The sequence below is a fragment of the Neofelis nebulosa genome, chromosome 4 (assembly GCF_028018385.1).
Source record: "Neofelis nebulosa isolate mNeoNeb1 chromosome 4, mNeoNeb1.pri, whole genome shotgun sequence".
NCBI lineage: Eukaryota > Metazoa > Chordata > Mammalia > Carnivora > Felidae > Neofelis > Neofelis nebulosa.
Genome location: NC_080785.1, coordinates 121,339,944 through 121,353,200, shown reverse-complemented (window position 1 = coordinate 121,353,200; position 13,257 = coordinate 121,339,944). Strand labels below are relative to the sequence as shown.

The 13,257-nt window shown below is 34.4% G+C and overlaps 1 pseudogene; it reads left to right on the top strand.

Moving 5' to 3' along the window:
• Positions 1-7,193, top strand: part of LOC131508588 (tubulin alpha-1A chain-like) — an 86,308-nt pseudogene extending 79,115 nt beyond the window's left edge.
• Positions 7,194-13,257: the final 6,064 nt, after the last annotated feature.

The window sequence follows — 13,257 nt, the reverse complement described above, 5'->3', positions numbered from 1 at the left end:
TCTTACAAATATAATTTTAATATTTTGATGAGTATTAATATATAATTTATTATTTCAGTTCTTTTGGTATGAGCTCCTCATCCCCCAACCCCCTCGTGGTCAGGTTCAGTGCACCCACTGGATTTGGGCAGTTTGACTATTTTCAGTGGATGATGTAATCCAGTATGACCCTTATCCATCTTTAAATAACTGTCTGTTTTAAAAAGTTTGTAGGAATTAGTAGTGCTGAAGAAATATCCTGAAGCAATGTGTGTGTGTACACACATTTGTATAAATAACCTATTTCCCAGTTGATTTTAGTGTTTTGTTGTGTATTTTTCTATTGATGGTTGTTCAGCAATTTTTAATCTTCATGTTAAGATTACTTATTTGTGAATGACATCTATGAGTTTTTATTTAAAATATCAAATGCTATTGGGGTACCTGAGTGGCTCAGTTGATTAACCATCCAATTTCGAATCAGGTCATGATCTCACTGTTTGTGAGTTCGAGGCCTGTGTTGGGCTCTGTGCTGACAGCTCGGAGCCTGGAGCCTCCTTCAGATTCTTTTTTTTTCCTTCTCTCTCTGCCCCTCCCCCGTTCATGTTCTCTCTCTCTCTCTCTCTCTCTCTGAAAAATAAACATTAAAATTTTTTTTAAATACCAACTGCTGTGGTATTTCAGTACACTTTTATTTCATCATTTATAACTTCTTTATTTATATTTTGAATTCTATGATTTTGAAACTAAGCCATCTTTAACTGCCAACTTAAGTTTTGACAAAACAACCTGGGTGTAGAACTCATGTAATTTAGTTGCAATTTAAGTGTGTGTGAAAATTCTTGGAAACTCGTGTGTGAGTTACATTTGAAACTATTTTCTCTTGTGCATTATCATAGAAGCTTTATACAGCTTTGATTGATTTTCAGTTGATTATAATAATTAAATACTTAATGTTTTTCATTGCTAACATTTGGAGAATGAAAGCTTTTTTGAAGTCAGTTCTTTTGTTCCTCTACCACGATTTCCACATGTATTTTAATTTGCTTTTGTTTACTGCACTAGGTCTATCTTGAATTTTCCTATATCCCCCAAATTTCCCACAGCCCTACTTACTTTGACTGGTTATTAATACACAGATATTGATCTACGTGTTAGATATGTATATTACATAATTTCCTATGAGCACTATATGTAAGTTAGGTAACACAGACTCCTAACAAATTTATGGCAGAACAGAAAAATTACATTTTTGTTGTTTGTTTTTGACAGTGTGAGCATCTGTTGATATTTTTAATTTATCTGAATTTTACCAAGTGCCTTTATATTCTTATATCTTTTTTTTTCTAGCAGACTCATCTCTTTTTTGTGTGGTCATCTTTGTCTGTGTTGTATACATTGTCACATATGACACAAAGTCATACTGTAACATAAAACATACTACAAGATAAATAACACAAAATACTTAAAATTTGAGAAACAATTTTCTACTACACAATTGAACTTTGCTTAAGCTAGATGAAATAATGTCACTAATGAATAATTCATATACCTTTAGTTTTTAAATTTCAGGAAAAATAATCATGTATGTAAAAATCCATAAACAAAATACACATGGGAATCATCTAATAACTAAACTTCATAGTCTTTTAAATATTTTGTCTGCCCTAATGACTAGAAATTATTTTTGTAGTACATATACCCAGATGATTTACATTAAGCTGTTAATGTAATTACCATGTATATGGTAAACATGGTGCTTTTAAGCAGTGATTGTAGCAATGTAAATTAGTAAAGTATTTGCCGTAAGCAATTAAGAAAACTATATCAAATCCTTAAACTTTGGTTTATCAATTTTATTTCTGGCAACATATATATATTTTCCATGTGGAAAAAGTTAAACAGTAAGTTGACCTCCATTTTGTGGTTATGTTGTAGAACATTATCTCCCAGCTTCAAAAGTAGGCATGGGACCAAGTTACATGAATCATAAAACTTTACTTTTACTGATTATGCCAGCTGGCCTAAGAGATGGACACCTGACCCAAGACAAAGGCCAAAATAGGTTTCCATATCAAAATAAGCACAGGAAATTTCTGTTTTGAGCATTGAGCTCTTAAGATGGGAGCCTGTAGTTCTGACCACATGGAAATCATGGGAATAGGAAGTCTGAGAGGCAAATTCAAAACATAGCAAGAAGCAGTGTGAGAAAAATTCAGGGGGAAGAGAAAATAACGAAAAACAAAGACAGCAAATCTGATGGTGTTTTGTCACTGAATCAGTTTCACTCTGTTCTTTCTGTGGTACAGTACATTAACCAATAAATTCTCACTTTTATAAAAACCAATTCCAATTGGATTCATGTTTTCTTAACAACTAGAAAACCCTGACGCAAGCTTTATAAGGACCATAGTTATCATACAACTACTTATACTACAACATTAAATACAGAAATCAAAAATGTCTTATCTAGAACGTTATTGTAGATGGCATAAAAGAAACAATAAAAAATATATACTTATACCTAAAAAGAAGAAAACATATCAAAATATGAAAAATAGCTGTCTTTGAGTGGTGAGGTTAAAGGGAATATTTTTTTTGAGATTTTTAAAATTTGTCTTGTCTTATATTTTAAAGACTATTTTAAACTTAGTTGAAAAATGAACTCATGTGTAGAAACAATATGAAACTTTTTAAATTATAGTGTTTAGTTCAATAAAGATATTTCCTAAAGCAGTGATACAGAAGAGAATTACGTGGAGGTCACAGACAAATGGGCTCCCTCCCCATCCTGCCAAGTCAGAAATGCTAGAAATGGGGCCCAAGCATTCATATGCCTCCCCAGTTTCCAGAGTGACAATGTCTGGGACTAGAACAGAGGTGGTATAAGGTAAAGGTTGGGAGTGTGGGGTTGGGTATTTGACAAACCTGGATTTGGACTTTGGTTCTGCCATTACTAACTGTAACTGTACAATTTTGAATAAGTTATTTGTTTCCTGTAAGCTGTGACTTTTTTTAATCTCTAAAATGAGGTTATTTTCATTGTGAGACTGGATGAAACAATGTTTGTATGGCATGTAATATGATAATTAGTGTTAGCACTGAAAATAATAAAATCTTATTTAAAAACATGAAATAACATAAATAAAAATTTTAAATGAAATAAAAAAATAAACCCCACCACCATTATTATTAGCCTCCTGTTAGCCTAGCATGATGATAATGCAAGTCAACAGAAAAAAAAATTAAATTGCCTGAAGTTAATTTATGTAAAAATTTCAGGTTTAGTGTGGGGGAAATTTTCTATCATCTTCTCTCCAGGGCATACTTCCAAATAGCTTCATTCTCTGTCAAAAATAACTTCCATGCGTTTTTCTTTTTTTTAATTTTATTAGAAAAGGAATTGAATTTTAAGAATCACTAGTGCTGTACTAGTTTCAAAAATAAAAGCAAACAAACAAAAGTCACCTCCAGTGTTCTTTAAAAGGAGAAAAGCAGAGGGACATTACTAAGGTTGAATTACCAGAGACATTTACTTGCATCCCAGGTGGTTGGTTCAGGCTTGATCCCCATGAAAGCCAATGGCAAAACCGAGTTCATGGAACTACAAGGAAATTTCTAGATGAGGCCAGGTAGTTCAACTCACAATCTGAATTCCAGCCAGCCCTTTAACTGGCAGTAAAATTAAAATAATAGGCAAACAAACATTTGTGAAGTTATCATAGGGAAATCTAAACTAGGGTTTTGTATCCTGGAGCTTTTACAGGTGACACATCAATAAAGTCCATTAATACATGGTATGAAAAAAACTAGAAGATACATATTACAACCATTTAAATATAAGATGCTTGAATATATTTCTTTTTAAAAAAAACATTATTTACTCCTCAACTTCTATTTTATTATTCTTCCTCAGGAAGAAATAACGCAGTTTTGATAATTATTTTAAATGTATTTCACACAGATAAACAAGCTGTATGATAATATATTTCTGGCTGTTATTTCAACGATGGATTGGGGGGGATGAAATTAGACTCAAGGACATTAATTTGAAAGTTATTAATGTATTTTTGATAGAATAGTCATTGTATGGGTGTGTTTGCAAATCTTTCTCCACTGAAATTATATTTTATGCAAGCCAAATGAAATACATGCAGGGCAGAGGGCACTATGTAATTAAATGATTGATTTATTTGTATTAATTAGTTATTCTTAGTTCATTGGGGCAGGGATAAGGGATATGTGTCAGTTGTGTTCATTTGTTGGTTTTGTTTTTTTCCTACTGCTCTGCTATCAGCAGCAAAGGTACTCAGTAATATGTGTTGGGCATTTGACATAGAACATCAATAAGATAATGTATAGGGTGGCAGAATGAGGATACCTCTATTCTTTTTTATCTGGAACAACTCTGAAAACAAAAGACACTAACAAAAAACAAACTAATAGATACCTGAACACTTCAAATCACAAAAATCATAAATGGTTAGGAAGGAGTGCCATGGGAAGAAAGGATCTGATGGGGTGCCAGGAGAGGGTCACTCTTGGAGCAGAATGCAGCAAAAGTTAAGAAGATACAGAGGGGCCCAAATAGCAATACTTTGTAACAAATGACTGAAATGCACAGGTTGCTACTAAGACTCATCTAATTAAAAGTAAGCAATATTGTAAAAGGAATATCTGTATAAAGATATTATAAGGAGCAGGTGTAGGTTGTGGGGGAGGTTAGAGAAAAGGAGGAATGGATCTAGAAAAGCAAAAGGCAAAAAGAGAACATACTTCAGAAAAATGTTGCCATTGGGATGGCAAAATCCCATGAGTTGCAAAATATTGCAACCAAAGTTATTGCTATGAACCCAGAAAAATTTAAAGAAACAATCCTAGATTAAAAGTAAGTTGATGCATAGATGATTTCTAGGAAGAAATTATAATTATGCCCAACAGAAACAGGTGAAAACTGAGTTGGCAGAGCTCAGGAAATAAGTGAAAAATAAAACTATCTCAGAAATTAAGACACTATCTGAAAGCAAAACAAAATCAAACTAATGAGACTTCAGGGACTTTTTAAAACACAATACAAATATAGAAGACAAGACATGCTAAAGAAAGTAAACACATAGAGTAGAAACTGATAATGGATTTAATAAGGAAAAAAAAAAGGATACCAAAAACAGATAAAGGAGTGTCAGTATACATTTTGTATCCTTGAATAAAAACCTCCTATCAAGGTGGAAACTGAAAACCTATTCTAAAATACCATTTAAGAATCAGTCTAGAAGTAAAGATTGGAAAGCACATGATGACTAAAGAAAAACGAGTTTAAGGTATGTTTAAAATTGAAATACAACCTAGTAAAGTTATGACTTTTAAAGATAAGTATATAATTCTTTGAGCATTCTGGCAAAAGTCAGATAATTTATAAGGGAAAAATATCAGGCTATCCTTAAAGTTCCCAACAATATACATCATTAAAAAACAGTGTTTGGATAAATGCACAATCATCCAGGAAATAAAGTTGAGAAAAACGTTATATCTAGACAAATTGTTTCAATAGAAAGGCAAGAGTAGATACTTACAGGTACTATGAGAATTTATTTCCTATAAATCTACCCTGAAAAGACTGTTAAAGGATTAAACCTCAGCTGGACATCAACTGAATAGAGATATGTAGCAAAAATAAACAAAAGAAAACAAAAAACCAGAAGTGAGCATAAAAATGCAATTAACTTTAAAACTAAGTAAAGAATAATCCTTTGAATCAGTTTCAGTATATAATGTGAATAGAATGACAACAAAGAAACAACGTGACTGGTAAAAGTTCGGACGGAAATTAGACAGTTATGTAAGAATATTGATTTTTTCATCTTTTGTAAACAGAAGTTTAAAAATATCATTTAGCAGATTCTCTTCTATTGACCACCTGAGTCTTGCTGTAAGAAGCAACCACCTCTCCTCTTTCTGTCCACCATCTGCTTGGCAGCTCCAAAGCAGCAACCAGATTGGCAACGCCTCCTGGGAGCTCTGTTGCCTGGAACATGGATGGCATCCAGCCCAATGGTCAGTTGCCAAGTGACAAGACCATTGGGGGAGATGACTCCTTCAACACCTTATTCAGTGAGACAGGTGCTAGCAATCATGTGCTCAGTGCAGTGTTTGTAGACCTGGAACCCACAGCTATTGATGAAGTTTGCACTGCCACTTACTGCCAGCTTTTCCACCCTGAGCAGCTCATCACAGGTGAGGAAGATGCTGCCGGCAACTATGTCCAAGGGTGCTACACCATCGGCAAGGAGATCACTGACCTTGTCTGGGAGTAAATTTGGAAACTAGCTGACCAGTGCACAGGTCTTCAGGGCTTCTTGGTTTTCCACAGCTTTAGAGGGGGCGCTGATTCAAGGTTCACCTCCTTGCTGATGGAATTTTTCTTTGTTGATTATGGCAAGAAGTCCAAGCTGGAGTTCTCCATTTACCCAGCGCTCCCCCACCCCCAGATTTCCACAGCTGTTGTTGAGCCCTATTACTCTGTCCTCACTACCCACACCACCCTGAAGCACTCTGTAGCTTCATGGTAGACAACAAGGTCATCTAGGACATCTGTGATAGAAACCTCAGTATTGAATGCCTAACCTATACTAACCGAATTAGGTTGATAGGTCAAATTGTGTTCTTCATCACTGCTTCCCTCAGATTTGATGGAGCCCTGAATGCTGATCAGACAGGATTCCAGATTACCCTGGTACCCTATCACTGTATCCATTCCCTCTGGCCACATATGCTCCTGTCATCTCTGCTGAGAAAGCCTACCATGAACAGTTTTCTGTACCATGAAAAGCCTACCAGTACATGCTTTGACTCAGCCAACCAGATGGCAAAATTTGACTCTTGCCATGGTAAATACATGGCTTGCTGCCTGTTGTACCATGGCAGTGTGGTTCCCAGAGGTGTCAGTGCTGCCACTGTCACCATCAAGACCATGCATACCATCCAGTTTGTAGGCTTGTGCTCCACTGGCTTCAAAGTCAGCATTAAATAACAGCCTCCCACTGTGGTACATAGAGACCTGAAGGTCTGGAGAGTGAGCTGTGTGCATGCTGGGCAAAGCCATAGCCATTGCTGAGGCCTGGGCTCACCTAGACCACAGATTTGGCCTGATGTATGCTAAATGTGCCTTTGTTCATTGGTATGTGGTTGAGAGCATGGAGGAAGGAGTTTTTTGAGGCTCGTGAAGACATGGCTGCCATTGACAAAGGATTCTGAAGAGTTTGATGTGGATTCTGTTGAAAGAGGGAAGAGGAATACTAAGGTTGAGAATGTCAGCAAGGTACTGCTTTTGCTGGGAAGTTTATTCTGTTTTGAACGTTGAAAAGTTGTACTTTGATCATTTAATTTGTGTATAGCAGTGTATACTCTCATATACAATTACTGACATGTGCTTTAAAACACAGCACTTTGTTACAGACCCAAATTGTCCATTTCTCTAATGGGTTTATAGCTGGTAACACTTGGTATTTGAGTATAGTTTAAGGCATAGAGTAAGCATTAGAAGAACTAATGATTATAGCAATACCTACTAAACTGGTGTTGGAAAAAAGGAATTAGATATATCAATCCATCATTGTTTCTAATGTCTACAAAATAGGAGATCAAGTGTACAAAATAATGTTTTAGATATAAAATAAAACATTAAAATGACCCAAAAGAGAAAAGAAAATTTCCAAAACATAGTATGCTACCCAAGTCACGCACAACAAAGCAAAGAAATATACAGAACACAGAAAAAATAAAGCAATAAAAGAGGAAACATATCATAAAATATGATGCTGGAGTGAATATAAATAATATAATATAAATGGGATACACTTATTGAAAGGAAAGAGTCTCAGTCTGTATTACAAAGCACAAGCAAAACAGTACTGTATGTGTATGATAAATCCAAAGCAGAAAGATTAAAAATAAAAGGACTGTAACAGCATACTGAGCCCACACATATAATACAATATTTATGCTCTTAATACAGACAAATATAAATCACAACTTTGAAAAGCATTGCATAATAAAGATGATGTAGGTTGAACTGTGTTCCTATGGAAGACGTTAAAGTCCTAATCCCTGTACCTGTGAATGTGACCTTACTCATGGGAAATAAGGTCTTTTAAATGTAATCAAGTTAGGATGAGGTCCTACTGGATTAGGATGAGCTCTAATCCCATGACTGGGTTCTTAAAAGAGAGAAGTTTGGACAGAGCTATACAGAGGGAAGATGGATATGTGAAGATGGAGGGCAGAGGTTGGAGTTAAACTGTCACAAACCAAACCACAAACAAAAATTACCAGCAACCGTGAGAAGTTGGAAAGAATCAAGGAAGCACCCTCTCCTAGAGTCTTCAGAGAAAGAGTGGCTCTGTTGACACCTTGATTTTGGACTTCTAAACTCCCAAACTGAAAGGCAATACAGTCATTTTGTTCTAAATGACCACATTGTGGTCCTTTGTTACGGCAGCCCTAGGAATACACCGGGGAAACAAAATTCTGATTAATACAATTCATAAAAAGTACAGCAGTTCAGTGGAAAATTAGGAAAAAAACACATTGGTCATAGGAAACAATCAATTATTTATCTCAGGCCAAGTAAGATCAAGTATACCAAAGGTGAGTTCACAGAAAAATAAATGACAAATTTAAGTAGATGAAGTAGATGTAATTTAAATATATCAACATCTATACCCTGAAAGAGATAGTACCTAGTATCCTAGTGCCAATTAAATTACTTACTAAAAGAATAAATGACAAAATATTACAGACAACTGTAATTCCAATGCAACAAAACTAGAAATTAAGATCAAAATTGTAAATCATGCCTGACAACCTGGTAAAATAAATGAAAGAGCGAGGGGGAGAGAGAGAAAAAAAAATCAAGGATAACTGGCAAGAATATGATAGAGATGAATGAAGAGAAAGAGATCAGGTGAGCATATTACCTTAATGTTGGTTTAGCAAAGAAATCAAAGTAAAAAATTCAGTATATATAAAAAATGATAAGGAAAGTAATACATATAGAATGTATGAGATGCAACTAAAAGAGTGCTCAGAGAAAAATATATAATCTTAAACATTTACATTGTATACAGGTGGAATGAAAATCAAAATGCTTTGAATATGCAAGTCAAAAGATAGAATTAGTATTTGCAACTGTATATTCCCCCAAAGTCTATATTTAGCCTAATTGGAAAATACTGTAACTTTTTCTGGAACTTAAGATATAAACAAGGATGGTTCTGTTTAGAAGTATCATTGTGGCATTAAAAATTGGAAAGAAGAGGACAAGAAATACAGCATGCCTGAAAAACATAAGAAAATCAGCTGGGAACTTATACCAAATGAGAGAATACAGAAAATTACAAAATTGATATTAAAAAATCAGTAGACTTGCTCTATGCAAACAGCTGTATTTTAAAGTGGCAGAAGAGATCCTACTTCTAATAGAAATTGAAAGATGAAATAACTATGGATAAACCAAAAACTATTGAAGGTATATTTTTTGAAGAAACTATAAATGTTAGTGATACCTAAAAGGAAACTTGAGTGAAGGGAAAAGCATACTGATCCTGAGTAGGTGGACTCTATGCAGTGAGGATTTCAATTTGCCCTAAATTAATCTATACATTTAATGCAAATCCAGTAAAAATAACAACAGGGTGTTTTTCCCTTTGGAATTAAACAGATTCTGTAGATCATATTGGAAAATAGTCATTAGATAATAGAAAAGTTCTAAAAAAAAAAAAAAGACTAGAAAGATATGAGAACCAACTCTCCAAATCATACTATAGACATTATCCACCTGAAGTAATGTCAGATGAATTATTGGAACAGAATAGAGTTCACATATAAACCCATATAAATAGGGATTTTTTTGTATTTCAAAAATGGAGCATATATCAAGGAAGAAAAGATAGATCATTTGATAAATACCATGGAGAATACTGGGTGAAATATAAAAAAGATATAAATGAAAACGTGGTTATACTTGATGCAAACACGGAAGCGTTATTGTTTTGGAGTGAGGCAGACTTTTCTTAGAATGGCTTAAGTGGTAAAAACCATACCCCAAAATTGATACATTCAACTATATCAACATTTTGCCTAGAAAAACAGAAGAAACTCCATTAGCAGTGTTAAAAGGCAAGAGTACAAACTAGGAAAAGATATTTCCAACAAATAGCATAAATACAGATAACATTCATTTTTACTACATAAAGATTTTTTTATGTATTGGGAAACAAACCAATGGGAAAAAAATAGGTGTAGGATGAAAAAATGTTTACAGAAAAATAAATTATGGCTTTTGAATACTTGAAAAGATGCCAAGCTCTACTTACAACATAGAAACATAGAAAGCTGCATTGACCGCCTTTTTCCATTCATCCATGAGAGGCATAGAAAAAGAAACATTCTCTTTCATTGTTACAATAGTAAATTGTGAAACTTCTGGGGCACCTGGGTGGCTCAGTCAGTTGAGCTTCCAACTTCAGCTCAGGTCATGACCTCATGGTTTGTGAGTTCGAGCCTTGTGTCAGCTTGCTGCTGTCAGCACAGTCTATTTCAGATCTTCTTTCCCTTTCTCTCTCTGCTCCTCCCCAGTTCATGCTGTGTCTCTCAAAAATAAATAAATAAATAAATAAATATATATATATATATATATATATATATATATATATATATATATATATACATATACATATATATGTGTATATATATGTATATATATATACACATATATATAAAATTAAAAATAAATTGTAAAACTTCTGCAAGAGGTCAGCTTGATAATAAATTTAATAATAGTTACCAACATTTAAAATGTACCTATGTTTTGATTTAATAAATTCTATTTTTTCTTCAAGCACTCTAAAATTTAAAACTTAATAGGTAATACAGAAAGACATATGTATGAGAATCGTTACTCAAACATTTGTTGCAATAGTTAGAACTACTTTCAATGTTGAGTAAGATCCTGGATTCAGTCTTGTGGTATAGCTTGATTATATCACTATTTGTGGTGGTACAGGCTTAGATTATATCTGGAAGAATTCACACAAAAAGGGTAATAGTGCTTATATATAAGAAGGCTAACAGGAGAACAAAGAAAAAAGGCATCTTACTTTTCCTGGATGTTACGTTTGTAAGTTTACTTTTTATTTTTAAACATTTATTCATTTATGAGAGACAGCACGAGCAGGGTAGGGGCAGTGAGACACAGAATTTGAAGGAGGCTCTAGGCCCTGAGCTATCAGCATAGAGCCCCACGTGGGGCTTGAGCGCACAAGCTGTGAGATCATGACCTGAGCTGAAGTGGGACGCTTAACTGACGGAGCCACCCAGATGCCTCGTGTTTGTAAGTTTTGATGGTATACTATGTGCATGTGTTAGTCATTCAAAAAAGAAATGGAAGAAAACATAAAGGAAGTGCAAGGGCTGTAGGAGGCCCTTCATAAGTAGTGTTTATACTGACTTACTTACAGTATGAGATTTTCCTTTAAAACTTTAATGTTATATGATTTTGTTTATTGGAATAGTTCTATTTAATTTTTGGAGGCTAATATACATATTCAATTGTTTGACTACACACAAACTTCCAAAATAGTTAACAAATCAAAAAGGTATCAGTTTTTCCAGCATTGATTTGGTGGCCTATTTATACTTAGTAAGATAGGAAAAAATTGAAGATGATTTTTTCCCCCAAACTACAGTTATCAAATCACCATTTGCTGCAGGCTTACCTGTTTATATTTGACTCAGAATTGTTGAATGCAGCCCATTTGCATGGGCCAGTTAATAAATTCTCCAAATATTTAATTTGTATGCAAGATATATCTAACCCACAGGCTCTCATCTATCTGGATTTAATTTGATACTCTATTTCTTTATTTTAGAATAGTCTGAATATTTACTACAAAGATTTTAGTTTCCACGAAAATTCTATCATGAACCTTTTCATTCACTTCACAAATATTTACTTAAGCTCTGGGTGTATGCACTATAGAAGATAGTGGAACAGAGAATTACAGGTAAATATCATATTCTGAAGTGCCTTACAAGCCTTTGATTTTTTTGCTGTAATGTGAAATATTTATTTACATTGACATTCAACTTACATTTATTAGGTGGCACACACTGGGTTATAAAAATAAATGAGCCATGGTCTCTGATAATCTAGAAGTATAGAGAGATACATGAATAATTAGTTATAATACAGTGTGGCAAATGCAGTATAGAAAGCAAAAGAATATATATATGGCAAAGAAAAAGACTATTTACCCCCACGTGGAGAGTGAAAAAGGGGAAATCTTGCTGGAGTTGGTGACTCTGAGTCTGAAGAGATGGGTTGTGCTTAAGGGAAAATAGAAAGAATATTGCCTAGTGGTGAAGCACTAGTTTTGAATCTCGGTTTCTAAAACTAACTACCTGCATGACCATGGGCAAGTTATTTAACTTGTTTAAAATAGTAATTATAATAGCCCATACCTGTCATTGTTGATTGAGAATTAAGTGAAATAATTAGAATAATACCTGGAGTGTAGTGAGTACACTATAAATATAAGCTAATATCTTATTATTCATTGGGGTAGAGTGATAGGAAGAAGAAAAGAACCTCGTAGGTAAACAAGTTTACTGAGGCAGGAAAAGAAAAAGAGTTCTGTTACTGGGTGAAGTTCAAGGGAAGAATGACAAGTGATGATCTGGCAGGGACCAGATCACTGTGACCTTGAATGTCATCTTTAGGCACCTGGCAATCATGCTGATGTGGGGATATTCTTTGCAGGGGAATATTGCAGAGATGTGATCCATGGGTCATGTGGATTCCAGCTTGAGACCAGGTTATCAGCAAAGAAGAGAGCGTCCGAGGTAGGGAGATGGTAAGTGAGCAAACAAGTCATTATTCACGACGCTTTTACCCATTTTTTGAAATCCAGAACCTCTCCTTAAACAGTTAAGCCTTTCAATTTGCTAAAATGTCAGTTCACTTGAACATTATGGAGAATAAGGAAGTAAGTAAGAGTCTCCCCTGACAAATTATGCCCTCTCTCTGTCGATGTAAATGCTCCTTTAAATCACCCTTAAATTTCTCCTGTATTCCTGAGGAACTGGTTGGGAACCGAAGCAGGCTGTAATAATTTAATCTCCACATAAATTCATAAAATGGAAGTGACAGGACAGAGTTTCCCCCTACTATATTCTGAATGTTCACATCTCATTTCTGGATGCCATTGAATCTTTGCCCAT